This window comes from Thermobia domestica, chromosome 18 (genome assembly GCF_964235325.1).
Source record: "Thermobia domestica chromosome 18, izTheDome1.hap1.1, whole genome shotgun sequence".
In the NCBI taxonomy this organism is placed as follows: Eukaryota; Metazoa; Arthropoda; class Insecta; order Zygentoma; family Lepismatidae; genus Thermobia; species Thermobia domestica.
Genome location: NC_137471.1, coordinates 30,375,154 through 30,393,133, shown reverse-complemented (window position 1 = coordinate 30,393,133; position 17,980 = coordinate 30,375,154). Strand labels below are relative to the sequence as shown.

Genomic DNA, 17,980 nt, shown 5'->3' with positions numbered 1-17,980 from the left:
AGGAACATCGTTATTCTCAATATAGTTCTGTAAATACTCCGTAATGTTTGTTGTAGCCATTTTGTTGGAATGAACAATTTCTCTCGGAGACGCTCATCTTATACACCTCAGACTTTAAAATACACCATAATTCTAAATTCCATGTAGTGGAAGTCAGGTCATTGCTACATTCTTTCCAAAGCTACTTTCTAAAGGCCAGGTTGGTAGTTTCTTCCAGAAGTGGAAGATCTTCCAAGAAAAACAAATTGAAATGAACCGATCCAAGAAGCTCCCGGGGTGCAATACTGTGGAACACAGTCTATTTTGCTGAGGCGAGCTAGGCCGTCAAATATAGTGATCTTTATTTCCTGGACGATGGGCTACTTTTCCATTAAATTTGGTTCAGGTTCGGAAAGAAGTTACGGAAAAATATATATAAATTTGGCTATCCCGTCTTTTCTGGCCTCTTTCTATAGTTCAAAACAATTGATTGGAACCCTGCTTCAGAGAGAAGATGAAGTCACTAACCCGGATGTGCAGGACAGCCAGATGGTCAAATTTAGTTGGGTCAGACCCCCGGCTCCAGAAAGTCGAAATAATCAGTCGGTCTGGGACGAGCCTATTGTGAACTACTGCAGACCGAATTCATTATTGCAGACTTCTAATAACATCGCAGATAAGGCCATATTACTTGCTGTCATGTCCCCTGAAAACGGAGCATAGCTTCAAGCTCTACCTTCATCTTCTCTCGGCCTACACCTAGACAACGAAAGCTTCCGAGTATCCGTCGCCCTTCGACTAAGAGCAAATATATGCAAGCAACACCACTGCCCAAGCTGCAATGCTCTCGTAGATAAAAAGAGGTTTACACGGTCTGTCATGCAAAAGCAGTGCCGGCAGACATTCACGCCATTCGAATGTGAATGACATCATTTTGAGAGCCTTAGCATCTGCAGGGGTGCCAGCAGTGACAGAACCAATTGGGTGCAGCCGTTCAGGCGGAAAAAGGCCGGATGGTATGACCTTAGTGGCCTGGAAGCAAGAAAAGTCGTTGATTTGGGATTTCACTTGCTCAGACACTTATGCACCCTCCAATCTACAATTTTCATTGACCAAAGCAGGACTTATCGCTGCACGGAGAGCAAAAGAAAGAAGAAACAAATACGTTAATCTCCTAGATAAGTATTTGTTTATTGCAATAGTAATTGAATCTAGTGGATCCTGGGATCAAGAGGGCACAAAATGCGCAAAATTTATTAACGAAATTGGCAAGCGTATATCCATTAAATCAGGAGACACTCGAGCTAAATCTTTCCTAATTCAACGCATTAGCATGGTCATTCAACGAGGGAACGTAGCCGCTATTATGGGCACGTTACCTACTGGTAAAGAACTAGAAGAGATTTTTCTTTTGTAATTTCTGACGACGTCCAGTACACGAAGAGCATTGAAATTTGGAAATAAGGTTGGAGAGATCTAGAATACATTTGAACCCCAAATGTTCTGGGAGTTAATTATATTATTGAACAATTCTAACCTACATATATTATTTAAAAATTGTAACGTATATTAACCATGTTAACAAATTAGAAAAATATAAGTTTGATATTTTTTTTTAATGTAAAATGTACCACTGGATTGAAGTTTATTCGTAATGATTTGCCAACACTGTTTCAGTTTATTTGAAACTATTTGATTGGCTAGTTTTCAAGTCTGTGCATATGCGATACTTGCAATTGTTTTCATAAGAAAGTTTTGTGATTAAATAAGTGTGTATTTTGTTTGTTGTAATTCCGAAAACATTGCAAATACGTTAATACGTACTTATATACGTTAATACTTATATATATACGTACACACTTAACTAGAATGAAACTATAAGCTTCCGCATGCTTATGTCGGGAGCTAAAAAGCAAGTATGCTACGAACTGAAATTCTATATACGCAGCTGTTTCTAAAAAATTGCAACCACACGAATGACATGAGAGTGGAATAGAATTGGCACCACAAATTTGCTACATAACTTTACAGAACAAATCGATAACACCCTGACCTCAAATCAATAGGTGTTGGATGTGTTCCAGACGAATCGCCTGACATGTTTCGTGTGTGCGACTTCACAAGATAACACTGTCTGCTAAAGGGTAGTGACGAGCATGGTGCAGATCAACGATATTTCCTGCATGTCCGTTGGAATTCATATCAGGCAACCGTGCAGGCCAGGAAAGCAGAGATACCTGTTATTTCTCAACTACGGCTTGTATATTCCGTGATAATGTTGCTGTTCATTATCCTGCTAAAATATGGTGTCGAAGTTCTCTCAAGGTAAGATCTTTTTCATGTTAATCGACTTCACATACGTAACCTACCAGTTTAAAATGTTATAACAAGCAACAAAGACAGTATAATGTACCATGAAAGTGTTCAGAGGCTTCGCGGTAACCCCCTGTGGTGTTATGCAACCAAGATCACGCTAAAGAATCTATGGTTGCCTATAAGCATATTACCTTGCAATAATTAACCTAGCTTTTTTTTTAGGTGTTTAATAGTCTAATACCAAATAAATTTACTATCAAATCCTAAATAAATTTATATTAAACCACTAGAAAGCTAAACTCCTTCAAAGAAAATAGGAATCATCAAAATCAGTCCACCTATAAATAAGTTATGCATAAACATACCCAGAACATATATATATGTATAAACGGAATGAATTGAGAACTTTTTTTTTTTTAAAAAAAAAAAAGTCAGTTAAAAAGTTATTATTTCAAAGTCTAGTCTTTCTTGATGCAGAAGTTGTTGATATATAGGTTGTTTTCAATGCGGAGAAGTTGAGATTGCACATTTAAACAAACAGAGCCATACATCATTCAACTTCTGGTTGGACTACTACAATCCTTGATAATTTATTATGAAACGGTGTATTTATTACGATAACTTCTTTCACTATAGAATAGGTAGGACTCAGCACTTCATCAATGGTATTCATGAGCACATATACATTAAAAACTCGAAGGTCTGTGGTTCTGGGCCAAAGCAAGCCGACCCAAAGGCATGTGTGCATTCATCTCAGAATTCAGGAGACTAGGTATAATCCATCCAATCTTGTTCACGGATTTTTATTAGCATCAGGCACTAAAACTCAAGAAGACTGTGCTGTTATCCGTCCGCCAGTTACTTCGCACAATAACTTGTAAACAAAATATAATTTTTGAATTCTTGTTTTGCAACAGAGATAGACAAGCAATGGGATGGACATGTACCCTACCTGAAAAGAAATACTTGAAAACTTATGGCTGGTCCTTGATTACAAGGATTTTATAGTATTTGTCCATATAATATTCTAAACCTTCAGAGAAGGAAATGGGTAAAGCAAACTAAGCTCGACCGACTCTAGTGTTCTATACAATGCTTTGGGGACCCTCAATGTCTACCATTATACCGACTGTTCTAGCATTTCGGCGCCTTCCAGAATCTGTAGTATTGGCGCTCGAGCGTAATGAGGCATGCTCATCTTCCACTAGAAGTCAAGATCTCAAATTATCGAATCCCACGGAATGACCACAGTCTGGCAGAGACCAACTCAAATTCTAGATCGCCTAGATGTCCAGAAGAGGCATGCTAACACCCACCCCTGCCCGCCTCAGATTGTTCAAATTCCATGCTGATGCGTCCATGGTACCTGCGATATATTAAAAAAAAAGTGTTACGTAAAATGCTTTCGTTCAGTGTACGTTCCAAGTATACTTCCAGAGAGGATTTGCTTCATCCTACCAACGTCCGAATTGGCCAGCCGGGTTCCCTGTTCCAGAGCTAACATAAATTGATTTGCGAGTATATGTCACTCTTGTGTAGGGTTCGTTCTTTGGTAATTAGTGTCCAATACCCTCAAATTTTGTTTTCGGGCTCTTTACAAAAGTTTCTGAAGGAAAGCCTACTTCCACCTTGAATCAAACGCGAGACAAGATGTAACAAGAGTGAACAGAGTAAATAACACGGAAACATATAGACTCATTACATAAAAAAGGTCAACATATACACTGACCAGCTAAACCATTATGACAAACTGCTACTTTCTGAAGGAAATCGTTGAGCCATCGTAAAAACTTGCGGGGCACAACAGAACTGCTTACCAGACGGTAAATATTGATCTCACTTAATTAGCCAGTCTTATGCTTATTCTAAGAATAGGGAAAGCTGGCGATATATCCGAGTTTACATCGGTGAGTATACATCGGTCAGATTGTGATGGTCAGAGAGCTGGAAGCGAGGGTCTCGGGAACAGCCCGACTTGTCGGGTGTTCGCGAGCTGCCGTGCTTAGGCCACAGGATAGGACATAAATTGTGGATAGGCACAGAATAGGACATAAATTGTGGATAGGGCTCAGGATAGGGCACAAGTTGTGGGTAGAACACAAGCTGCAGATAGAGCACAGGATAGAGTACAATTTATGGATAGAGCATAGGATAGGGCACAAGTCGTGGATAGGGCACACGATAAACCAAAAGTTGCGGATGAAGCACAGGATGGGGCAAAAGTTGCGGATAAAGCACAGGATGGGGCACAAGTTACGGATGGGGCAAAGGATGGGTCACAAGTTGTGGATAGGGCACAGAATGGGGCACAAGTTGTAGATAGGGCACATTATACAACACAAATTGTGGGTAGGGCACAGAATAGGACACACGTTGTGAATAGGGCACGGGATAGAGCACAAGTTGTGGATAGGGCACAGAGTAGAGCACAAGTTGTGGATAGGGCATTAGAAGGCCACAAGTTGAGAAAATTAACAGTAGAAAAAGCACAATTGTGTCTTAGCACACAGTTCACCGTACACTATGAGATACGGGCTTTCACACCTGACGTCCCACACTTATATCAATTAACAACACGGCATCGTGGATTACAACTGGAATGAGTACGTACCCATCATCACTGAACCGCCAAGCAATAGTACAACATTACATTGTACGACGAATCACGATATGGCCGCCTTCATCACATCTACAGTCGCATCAGAATTCGTCATCTACCTGGGAAATAGCTGCCCGAGACAAGCCAGTGATTGCTCAATTATGATTTGGGTAACCTTCACATAGTTCTTCATGTGCCCAGCAGTGTATGTGGAGAGCTTCAAGAGGGCTCCTAGATATCGGCAGGTCATTGTTGATCATGTAAACCCATTCAAGTCGGCAATATTACCAGCTAGCAATGGCATTTTTCAGCAGGACAACACCCCTCGTCACGAGGGCAACATTGTGCTGTAGTGGTTCGAGATCTAAAGTGATGAATTTCAATTGCTACAATGGACCCCAAACTCACCCGATCTTAACTCTTTGGAAACTCATTGAATATCAGATCCGAACTCATTTCGTAATTTACAGGAATTAAATTATTTAGGTCTGCAGGTGAAGTGCGCCATGTCTCCAGCCATCTACCAAGGGATCATTCCTCCTATTAAAAGAGTAATTTTGCTGTCTTGCGAGGCAAACGTAGACATGCCAGACATTAGATAGGTCGTAATGTTTTGGCTGGTCAGTGTATATTTGTGTGCTATAAGAGTGACTTAACCATAAAAACAGAATAATATATAAGAGCAAACAAGCAATGGTCAGTCTAAACTTCTACCTTTGTATACTTAGTTGGACAAGTTGAACTGTTAAATAATAACATGTAATAGCTTCTCATGGTAGTTGAGAAAGGAGAATGAAAACGTCTGCTACGTTCTAAGAAATACACGTTTTTTTTTCATTTAGGAACATAATTCCTGCATACATACCTAGCCAAGTACAGGCGTTAAAAGAACTTTCTTTTTTTCAAAGAGGGAGTGCCGTTTCTCATTTGTTATTTAGACATTTCGAGTAGTCAAGTGTAGTATTCTGTGGGGACTTGTCCAAAAGCGTGTGGTTCTCCACAAACGCTGTATGCATATATGTATATTGACACGTCTTTCGCTCTTGTGTTTTATTGACAGGTACCCAGAATGACAGATGACTTCTTTCCAATAAATAGTATATATATATATATATATATATATATATATATATATACAAACAACGTTTTTACTTCCGACACAAACCGTCTGTTTGGTTGCCCAGTCTTCAAACTACCATTACAAACAAGTTTTTTCTTCTTTTTCTTTTCTTAAAAAAAAGATATAGTTGATCCTTCAGGCTTTTCTCTTTATTCGATTACGAAAACCATTTACATGAAGGCTGTTTAGAATTGAAACTATTATTCTTCGTTCTTTTTAAGTTTACCTACAATATTCCTGACCAATGGAAACCACATTTTCTGTGTTCAAGTAACACCAATATCATTTTTTCTAATTTATCGAACAAAATGTATTATAAGGGAGTTAAATAATAGCTTTAAGAGGCATCATCACGGCGAAATTAAAATACCGCTAATTTTACAGTAATTATGTGATATCTTCAAATAGATAAAAAAAGATAATCGAAAAGTGGAACAAGAGCTCGCTAGACAATATTATTTTACATGAGGTACCGTTATCGCGAGTCATTTATCTGCTTTCGATTTGAAGCCATTTAGAGAATCGACATTTATTTTCGCGTTTCTAATTGGCTGCAAACGGAAAGCTACTAGGAGACTCATGATAACGGTAGCTATCTCATGTAAAATAATATTTTCTAGCGCGCTCTTGTTCCGCATTTCGATTATCTTTTATCTATTTGAAGATATCACATAATTACTGTAAAATTAGCGGTATTTTAATTTCGCCGTGTTTAGGCCTCTTAATAAACAAAACAATAGGGTTACTAGATCTCAGGCGTTACCCACAATGCACAGGTTTTAAATACATTCTATGTGTCTACGGGCCAACGTACTTGATGTGCCAGCTTAATTATAAATGTAATAATGTAATTTGTGTCTTTCAATAGGTCTATAGCCTATATGCTGCACTTAGTTAAACATGAAATAATGTATATTGTTTTATGTCCCACAATTATGAAAAATGAAACGAAATTAAATCTTTAAGTGTTGTGTCCCACTGTTATAACGGTCAGGATAAAGGAGACGGTGAGCATGAGACATGAATGAAATGATGGAATAAAGGAAATGGGAGGAAACGGGCAAGGGCGCCGATATCTCTTTAAATTTGGGGGAACCATTCAGATGCAGAAAGCATATATGAGGATTTTAAGACAAATTGCTTTCAAATTATAGCAAATATTGTAAATTTACAAATACAACGAGGGGGCCTACATCATCTTTGGGGGACACGGGTCCCCTCGGCGCCCTTGGAAACGGGATACCCCAAGAATACCAACGCACACGGTGTTTGTGCATCACAAAGCGCACTTGACACGAGCTGGGATCGAACCGAGTACCCCAGGCACCAGAGGTGAACACTCTACCACTGAGCCACAGTGGTCCCTGGGAAATCTCGATTAAAGCCATGAAAACGATGTTGTTCCTACCAACTCAAATCAGCAGCAGTCGAATGTATAATGTTAAAATAATGTGATTGAAAATGTAGCTACTGTGGCTTATTTATACTATGTACTATACTGGATGGAAAGTTTTTGATTTAGAAAGAAAATGTTATTGTGTATATCCTGAGATAGGCATAGCCCGATCCAAACTAGATTTATCAAGACTTTACTTTAGATAGAGGTAAATATATGAAAAAAAAAATCATGGTTCTATTACGGGGAAAAAACCTAATAAAATGCTGCCATTTTCAGTTTAGTGCGAAAATTCGATCACCTTCCCTCTCCCATCGTATGATCTAGAGATGATATAATATATCCATATTATGCCTATAAATCGCTTATATCTATCTTCTTGATCCGTGCTTGTTGCTGGTTTCACCGAGACTTAGAAATCTTACAGGCAACCTAGTCGAAAGTACTTTAGTATGCAACGTGAGTTAACGGTTTTCACCTGGTCGTCTTCTCAAGCGTCCAAAAACCATCCAGTTTTAATCCTTCATCATCATCTTCTTCTTCTACGCATCCTCTTTTGCCTTTCTTCCTCTTCTTTTTCTTTTAACGGAATCCTCTTCTCTGCTATCAACCTCCTTCCGGCAGCTTGTAATCAGAGGAAACTGTAGCGGACCTCAGCCGCCTTTTAATTAAGCTTACAACCTCTTTGTACAGGAGCCCTTATATTCTCTCCTCCGCAGACCCCGCTCCCGGGACACCACTATCGTATCATACTTCCTTTAAAGAGGAAATAATGGGCGGGTGGAGTAACAGAAAATGGCTACAGTAGATCAAAGTGGACGTCCTTAAGACGCCTCCTTAAGACCATATAGGCACACTTTTCCCCTTCCTTTTCCTCCTACCGCCCGCAAACCAACATCCTTTCATGTCTATACTTTCTTCAAGACCTTCCTCTACTCCCCCTCAAGTCTAGTACACTTTACCCCGTTGCTTAATATGCTCCATACTACCTTATGTCTTTTAGACTAAGGAAGAACAAAAAAATATACGTGATGGGGAAGAGGGTCTTTCTTCCTTGTCTCCTTGGAAAACCGCCTTCGTCACATCAACGTCGCTTCTTGGTAAACTTCTCCTTTGTTCTGCTCCGTCTCCTTACGCTTAAATTGCCTGATGACAGAAGGAAAATCCTGTGGTGTGGTGGTAGAAGCGGATTTTTAGAGAGTGAGCTATTGACATAGGACAAAGATGAACGCTTTGTATAATACTTCTCATATATATACAGGGTGGACAATTTATCTTGACCATCCGTGATAACGGAGAAACCAAAAGAGGGAAAAAAAACAAAACTTTGCATGAAGTAACTATAAGGAGGGAGACATTGTTTTACGTATTAAGCAACACCACCCAATGAAGAGTGTTGCCATCCAAATACAAAGTTATATTGTTTCAAATGGCTCTACGTCACATTATTACATATTTCAAATCAACATGCCAAATAAAAACATAAAATACCATATTTATTATTCAGTGTTGCAAACTAAGGATGTTATAGTATCACAAACATTCAAATTTCAGAAGCCTCTATCACATAAACAAAATAACGGAGATGGACAGGAAAATGCACATCGAAAGTGTCTTAGCGTTGGATACCATGGTCATAGTATGACTTGTTTCGAATGAATAAGAACGAAGTTACCAGCGCCTGAAAATTTGATATTTTTTGGAAAGGATTTATTTTGAAAAATGTTTAAATAAGTATCATTAATAGTTACTTGTGTAGTTTGTAATGGAGTGTAAATTATTTTGCAGTTTACAGTATTTTGATATCTCAAACCGTTCCGGAGATATGATAAACATTGCTGAAGTTTGCAACACTGCTGAAAAATGGCGTATTTGTGGAATATATTTAAAATGGTTGTTCTTCTTCTTTTCGTTTGTAGTAATAGGTTTTAGTACATGTAATTACAAGTTCTCTCAATTACATGATTTAAGCAATGTCGCAAACTTCATCATTGTCCCCAGTGATCACCGGCTACCATTTAGTACCAAAATGTTCACCATCCTCTTAGGTATTGATCAACACCAATATGATCTCTTTATGACTTACAGTTCCCGAGATAAGGCTCCTTAAATCTCTGGAAATCGGCCATTTTTGGCCAATATCTCGGGAACAGTAAGAGTGACGCGAAAAATTTAATCTCTTTCTCTCATAGTTTTTGATGCTATATCGAATGCAGGGTTCAAAATTGAAAAAAAAAATCGCAAATAACAGACAAACAGACAGACAGACAGACACAGGACATAGAGAACTCAGTAACGTTCGTTGAAAATCGTTTTTATTATGTTAATATAAAAGAAGCAATAAAAACAGATAAAACAGAGTTACAACTTTATGTTTCTAGTATAAATATTGACAGGGTAAAATATAACTGCAAAATTGTTATTGTTATTGTTAAACGGTATAAACGTGCCTTTGATCCGCTCCGTGAATTTGCTTCATTTTGAGTGGGAAAGTGTGGTTTATTGATGAGGAGAGTGTTTTGATTTAACATTCAACATGTTCCGGTGATTCTGAGGACATTTCATGATTTGCAGGCACTGATAGGCACTGGGAGTGAGTCTGCTGTTTGGTGTCATCTTCCTTTTGTCGTTCATTGCATTTTTGTGTAATTGAAGCAGTCTTCTTAGTGCAGTGCTTTGCCCTGTGTGGGTGATTGAGGGAACAGAGTGGAATTTTTTTTCATTTTGTGCTGTTTTTGTGTTTTGTTTCATAGTGCAAAATGAATGTCAGTTATTATTCGTTAAATTGCATGTCAGTTAAAAAATATCGAATTCTTCAACAATAACAATATTTTTCAAGTCTTAGTTTAAATAATCCAACAATGAAGAAACAATGAAGAATAATTCAAATGTCTCCAACAAACAAATGGAGAAAAATATTTCAACGAAAATCCTTCTACAATCTCAGAAAGGCCTGGATCCCAATGATTACGAATATTTTGATTGCTCTCACTGTAACAAAACATTTCCTACAAGAAAGGGTTTAAATATACACAAATCGAGGAAGCATTCTACAGAGGATCTAAATAATTCGAACGATTTCTCTGAAGAATTAACACTATTAAAATCTAATACATGGATAATAAAGAGAATACCTAGAGGAGCCAGAAGCGCTGTAGCAAACAAACTTGCCTCAACCATCGTTGATTGTGTAGACCAAAACGATCTCAGCACATGGAAGAAACTCTTCATTTTCGCTTTCTACCACCTTAAAATTCCAAAAAAGCGTGCTGCAACTTCAATCACTAACATCATCAAAAATAACCTTAATGATTCACATGCGCCCGAAACACCTTCTGTTACAGCCAAAAGGCTGAAACCAAAGTTTGATTTGGCTAAAAGGATAATGTCTAAAATATCAGACTTTGATACAAGAGGCGCCTTAAGATTATTAACTTCTGATGATACGTTGGCACCTTCCAATGAAGAAACATTTCACTGCCTGGTGAACAAGCACCCGGCTCCATCTAGAGCCCTTGAAATGCCGGACCCCCCATCTAATCAAGATTCATCTGTATACGTAAATGAAGAAATGGTTCAGAAAGCCATAAATAATTTTGCATCCGGCTCAGCGTCTGGGATAGATGGGATTTCCCCTCAACATCTTAAAGACTTAATCTCGAGATCTGCAGGTGAAGCAGGATCTTTTCTTTTGAGTCAGATCACGAAATTGATGAATCTCATCCTTAATGGAAGAGTAAATCAAGAGGTGTGTCCATACTTGTTTGGAGCTAACCTCTGCGCCCTAAAGAAGAAGGACGGGGGAATCAGACCTATTGCCATCGGCAGTGTTTTCAGACGTTTGGCATCAAAGTTAGTAGTGTCCTCAGTCTACAATCAATGTTCTCAGTATCTACAGCCTCATCAACTGGGATTTGCAATACCAAAAGGTAGTGAAGCTATCATTCACGCCACTCGAACATTTATACATGCAAATAAAAATTCGAACAAGGTCATTCTAAAAATCGATTACAAAAATGCCTTTAACTCAGTTGAACGAGACATCATTTTAAAGGAAGTTAAACAAATCATTCCTCAATATTATTCATATTTTTGGCAAAGCTATGCAAATCCATCCACGCTATTTTACAAAGAAAGGAAAATATCCTCATGTGTAGGAGTTCAGCAAGGCGATCCAGCAGGACCGATGTTATTTAGTCTAGCAATACATCCAATTGCCCTTTCTCTTTCTTCAGAGTTAAATGTCTTCTACCTTGATGACGGAACTCTTGGAGGATCACCACAAACCGTGTTGGAAGATATAAAGAAGTTGATTACAAATTCAGAGAAAATAGGTCTACAAATAAACCCACAAAAATGTGAACTTTTCTTCAATTCTGAAAAAAGCGACCCTAAAATTGTATCTGAATTTTCAAACATATTACCCGGAATACGAATAGTGAAAAATAATGAGATCTCATTGCTGGGTTCACCACTACACGAAGAAGGAATCGAATACCATTTCGAGAAACACCTGAATGACCTCAAAAGAATATCATTCCGATTAGAAAGTTTACCAGCCCACATTGCTTTCTTTTTGCTCAAAAATTGCTTCGGCATTCCTAAACAAACCTACTTTCTCCGAACAGTTCCAACATGGGTCAATCCCTCCAGACTTTTACAAATGGATCACATACTGAAGAAAGCGTTACAATCAACAATAAACTTCAATATCAACGAAACGCAATGGACTCAAGCAAGCCTTCCCATCAGAGTTGGTGGTTTAGGCATAAGAAAGGCTTCAGACCTATGCCTTCCTGTCTTCATTTCCTCTTGCCACGGAGCGTTGCCACTCGTTTCCAAAATTTTAAATTATCCAGTTGACGAAGTGGGAATAAGCCATTTGGCAGAGGCTTTGGAAATTTGGAAAGGCATTTACGATGGAAAAACCCCGGTTTTAAAAGAGTCACAGAAACAATGGGATCAAATTATTCTAAACGAGGTAATAGAACACGAAATAGTCGCTGAAAACGACATTGAAAGTGCACGCATCAAAGCTTTAAGAGAGAAGGAATCAGGAGCATGGCTACAGTCAACACCATCTATAAACATAGGGACATTCTTGAATGACAACTTTTTCAAAATCTGCATAGGATTGCGCTTAGGCCTGAATATTTGTCATGAATTTAATTGCACCTGCAACAACAAGATGGACAAGAAAGGTCTTCATGCCTGAGCTGCAACAAAAGTGGAGGAAGATTTGCACGTCATAACGAATTAAACAACATACTCAAAAGAACTCTTGCAAGCATCGACTTTCCGAGTATATTAGAACCTCCAGGAATGTTCAGGAACGATGGTAAACGGCCAGACGGAATAACATTAATTCCGTGGAAAAAGGGTCTAAGATTAGTCTGGGATGTCACATGTGCGGATACGTTTGCTAAATCTTATCTACAATCCACAAGTATAAAAGCAGGGAGCGCAGCGGAAGCGGCTTGTTCACGCAAACACTCAAAGTACTCTAAACTTAAAGAAGACCATCATTTTATAGCCTTTGCTACCGAAACAACAGGTGTCTTCAGCAAAGAAGCAATGGATTTTTTGAAAGAACTAGGAGCAAGTCTGACAGCAAAAACAGGAGACCCTAGAAGCTATCAATTTTTACTGCAACGCGTAAGCATAGCCATACAAAAAGGCAATGCTGTCAGTATTTTGAGTTCCTTCCCTTCTTCCCATAAGCTTGAAGAAATCTTTTACCTTAGATAGAACACTTTAAACTGGCATAAGGAGAACTTGAAGACAACCTGAAGAAAGTAGAATCTTTTCATTTTTATTTATAGGCTATAGATTTCATTAACAAATATTTAATAAGATGGAAGCAGAAGATTTGAATATAAATAAGTTTTGAACTTATGTTTAATAATAATTTTTATTTTTGGAAGTGAAATTTCATTGTCATAATTATTGTCAGTCTATTTTCAACTATTTGTTTAATTCCTATAATTCTTTTGTGACTTTATTTTGTTAATTAATATTCAAACAATGCTGTTTAAATATTAGATAATATCTTGTGTATGTTTAATCTAATTATCCAGTTCTACGATAATAACTTGTCGAAATTTTGCAGACTAAATAAATAATAGAATGAGAAACACACACACACACAAAAAAAAAAAAAAACTACAAAATTGTAAAGATAAGAACAATACGATTTATTTCTTAGGAGCTGACATTTCTGTGGGAAGGGAAAACAATTCAAACTTCCAATTGCTACCACTAGAGGACTCTAAACTAGAAGCCGCTCGAAGTGCATTAGGGTGATAAGTCATATGTCTTTGAAAGCTGGGTAGAGATAGGAAAATAGTCACATCAAAGTAGTAGCACCTACAGTTTGAAATATAGAACTCTACGTACTGTGATCATATGATCACGCTAGTACGTAACGGGATATATAGACGTGGACTAATTATTAGCAATTTTTTTGAAATTCATGCAAATTTGTTGATTTATTGTATTTCCTAAATTCTGTTGAAGAGAGCCAGTCATTTGTGAGACACCACATGACAATCTTATCAGTGAGCGACATTTATAAGTTATTTACGAATTCTTACATAACAAATAAGTAATGATTCATCCACTAATCTGGCTCAATATGAGGACACGTTGTTTCCAGACGAGGAATGTTTAAATGGAGGAAAAGCCCAGGGGGCAAGTAAACTCGTTTACTGTGATAAAATATCTGATAATGTTCAATTAAAAGCCTTTCTTGATAGGAAATGGACTTGCTGGAGCAGTTACTAGTTCATTTACGAGTGTCTTGTGTACATGTAGGGTGGTTCAAGTGCGATTTTGTGTGTTTGCTTGAAGAGGATTCTTTGAATTGTTGTAAACTATGGTTTTGGAGCAATGAGTAAGAGAAAAGATGTGTCGCCATAGAAACGAGCGATAATTCGGACTGTTGAAGTCGAAAAGCATGTCCAAGTTGGAGATTAGAGGAAACAAGTATGAACACTAACAGACCAAAACCATATCCACAAAGATACGAAATGTGAACTGGAGGTAGGAAGTTCGTGTTATTATTCAGTCTAAACTCTTTTGTATTCGGGAATTCTGTCGAAGAATTTGAAACTTAAAATACATAAAATTAAAATAATTATGCCTGTTGTGCTGTATCGTTGCGAAACATGCTCTCTTAACATGAGGAAGAACGCAGACTAAAAGTATTTGAAAACAAAATCCTGAGGGGAATATTTGGAACGAAAAAGGACTGGAGTCGGGAATGGTGGAAACTTCATAACGAGGAACTGCATGATTTATACGGTTCAGCTTACATTGTTAGGGTCATTAAATCTAGGAGGCTCAGGTGAGCAGGTCATGTAGCCAAAATGGAAGAAAATAAGAACGCTTTCAGAACTTTAACTGAAAAATCAAGACCATTATGAAAACTTAGGAGCAAATAAGACGACAATATAAGATGAATCTTGCAGAAATACGAGGAATATTAAGTAGAAACTGAATCCAGTTTTGACTAGGAATAAAAGTCAAGTAAGAATTTTTGTAAGTAGGCATTCAACTTCCGAGCTAAATAGGTCATAGAATTGGTTAACGAAGCTCTATTATTATCTTATATAGTCCTGTGCTTTCAATGTGTAGAAACTAGAGATGCAAGGGCTCGGAAAAAAACCCGGCTTTTTTGGAAAAAAACTCGGTTTTTTCTGCTTTGCTTTTTTGCTTGGGAAATTTTGGGCTTTTTTCAAAATTCTGCTTTAAATCGATAAAGCAGACTTTGTTTCGCTTCTCTATAACACAGAAAGTCATTTAATTAGTGGTTGATGCCGATAATAATATAAAACCTCGAAAGTAAACCATGAATTTCGAAAAGATATTTTAAACAATTTTACTTCAACATTTTTACATGATGAATTGCAAAGGATTAACCAATGTATATAATAAACACATTTTAACCTCCTATATACAAAAGTAAGCAGAGTTGGCAAGAACCATGGTTGTTTCTGAAAATGCCAAAAACCCGTTTTTTTGGGGGGGGGCAGTTTATACCAGGCTTTTTTGGGGTTTAAACCAGGTTTTTTGATTTAGATATTTTGCTTTATGTATTTGTATTACATATTCACAGAAATAAGTTTGTTTCGCCTTGGTGTTATTATTCAACAACGGGGTTATGCTGGAAGAGGTCCCATAAGCTTAAAGAAGTCCGGTCAGTAAATTTCTTAAATTGAGAAACTCCCGCCCTAGCCATCGGGAAAATCCCGTCATTCTTTTAAATGTAAAACAATAACGGGAAAATCCTGTAAAATTTAATTTGCATGTAAAATTTAATGGTCAACGTATTATAATCAGTACGCTAAAACTGAGTGACACACAATCATAGTCAACGTCTTGCGAATAAAATCAGAAAAATAAACACACTGCTGAACAAGACTGCACTTATTTAATATAAAAACACATTTACACGTGACGTTTCGATCTTCTATCCAAGATCCTCATCAGACGTGAGTGTACGTCTGATGAGGATCTTGGATAGAAGATCGAAACGTCACGTGTAAATGTGTTTTTATATTAAATAAGTGCAGTCTTGTTCAGCAGTGTGTTTATTTTTCTAAACTGAGGTATTAAATTACAAATTTAGTATGTAGGTATCATTGAAAGTCCAATCCAAGCTACGATAAATTTTACCAATTTTAATCAATATATTTAAGCAACCTTCGCTTCTTTATAAAACAACAGGCATGCAGAAATATATAATTTGGTTTCGTTTTGTATGTTTAGGCTTAACATCCTTACGTAATACCGAGATTATCAAGGAGAAGACTTTCGCTTAAAGTGACATCCGAAAGAGTACTTGGTTTACACATGAAAGAAGGGTTGTGGTTCGACCGAGAATTGAACATGGGACACCTTGATTAAAAGGTGAAAAGGAAATAAGACTAATGCAGATGGTTTGACATGTGAAACGTCACTATGAAGTTCACACGATTCGCATTTTTGTTCTTTTATTTTTTTTAGTTTAAACCAGTTATTTAAAAAAAAACAGCTGGTGTAAACGAGCCAACCCTAAGAGTAAAAACTTCTTTCAAAAAATACACAAATAACTAGCAAAATTGTATGTAGTATTTTTTACTTCAAAGTATTCCATACCCTCTTTTTGAAACAAAATAAAATTAAAATAAAACATAAGAGAAATACTTAGATTTGTATGATACAATTAAAGGCTGCACATGGTTCTGTATATTCTTGAAATTCTACAGTCAAGTTTTTTATAACCACCATCAAGGGCGCCATCAGGGGGGTTAAGGGGGCGCTTGCCCCCCTAGAGGAAAATGTACTTCAGAATATTGAAAATCCAATAGGATTTTTACATTAGTTACAGCAAAATTTGAAACTATTTTTGAAACGTCGCTTATACTTCCCCTCCTTGGAAACCACAACATGGGCGCCCTTGACCACCATCACGGTTTACCCAGTCCTCAAGTTTTCTGAATTTTTAACAAGAGGGATTCAACATATCATTACGGAAAAAAAAAGACTACGGAATATATTTAAGTTAAGCTAAATACAACTGCACAACAAACGTGACTGAGTGGTTGGCTTTTGCGCTTCTATCGGGAAGTCCGGGATTCAACCCAGCATTCGACCATTCTGACAAAGCCTTCCTTCATTCCATCTGAGAATGTAGAAATAGTGCGTGTACTGGCCGACTAGGAGTGTAGGAGTTGGCCGACTTCCTTTCTTATTGTTTTTAAATCGTTATTATTACTAATTACCAGCAGTGACGGTTTTGCGAAGGTTAGAGGATCGGTCTTTCGGACTGAAGCCTATTCTCCAAAGTTGTGGAATGTCTAAAACTAACGAAATATCTATTAGTTATGCCTTTACTCATAAACTTTAAGCTCCCGTCAAATAAAAATTACGAATATTTAGAAAAACTAAACATTAGTAGTAAGAAAACCCCTCCCAAAACACCTTTTTAAATTCGCCACTGATTCTCAGTACAAAATGATCTTCAAGGTTGTATCCGGAAGATTATTGCTAAACATATAAACGAAACGAAATATTAGTTATGCCTGTACTCATAAACTTCAAGTACCTCCCAAATAAAATTAGGACTTTTTAGAAAACGAAACAATCAGAGAAACCCCTCCCAAAGTACTTTTCTAAATCCGCTATTGATTATTTGTATAAATTGGTATTCAAGGTTGTATCTGGAAAATTATTGCTAAATCATTGCACAACTACAGTATAACAGAAATGTGGAAATACGGTTTGACGGACATATTGAAAAACGTATGCTTTGACGGATATATAGAAAAACGTAAGTTTAACTTTCGTGCTAGAAGCTGGAGTACTAAGCTCTTAGAAATGAAACACGGATGACAAACTAAAATGATCTAGAGAAGGAAAAAAATGTCGATAACTCAAAAGTTAAAATAAAGTTAAATAACCTATAAAATTGCCCTCAAATACTACATTCTTCATGTTAGCTTTAATTCGTAAAATATGTGCTCCATCCATCTTGATGGTGAATTACAGAGCTAAATATGGCATTCAGGTCGTGGAAATCTTATCTAAC

The 17,980-nt window shown here is 37.3% G+C and overlaps 1 long non-coding RNA gene across 1 annotated transcript in view; it reads right to left on the bottom strand.

Moving 5' to 3' along the window:
- The window catches only part of LOC145675548 (uncharacterized), a 377,258-nt gene that overhangs the window by 226,015 nt on the left and 133,263 nt on the right, over positions 1-17,980 (bottom strand). The gene's annotated exons all lie outside the window — the stretch shown is intronic.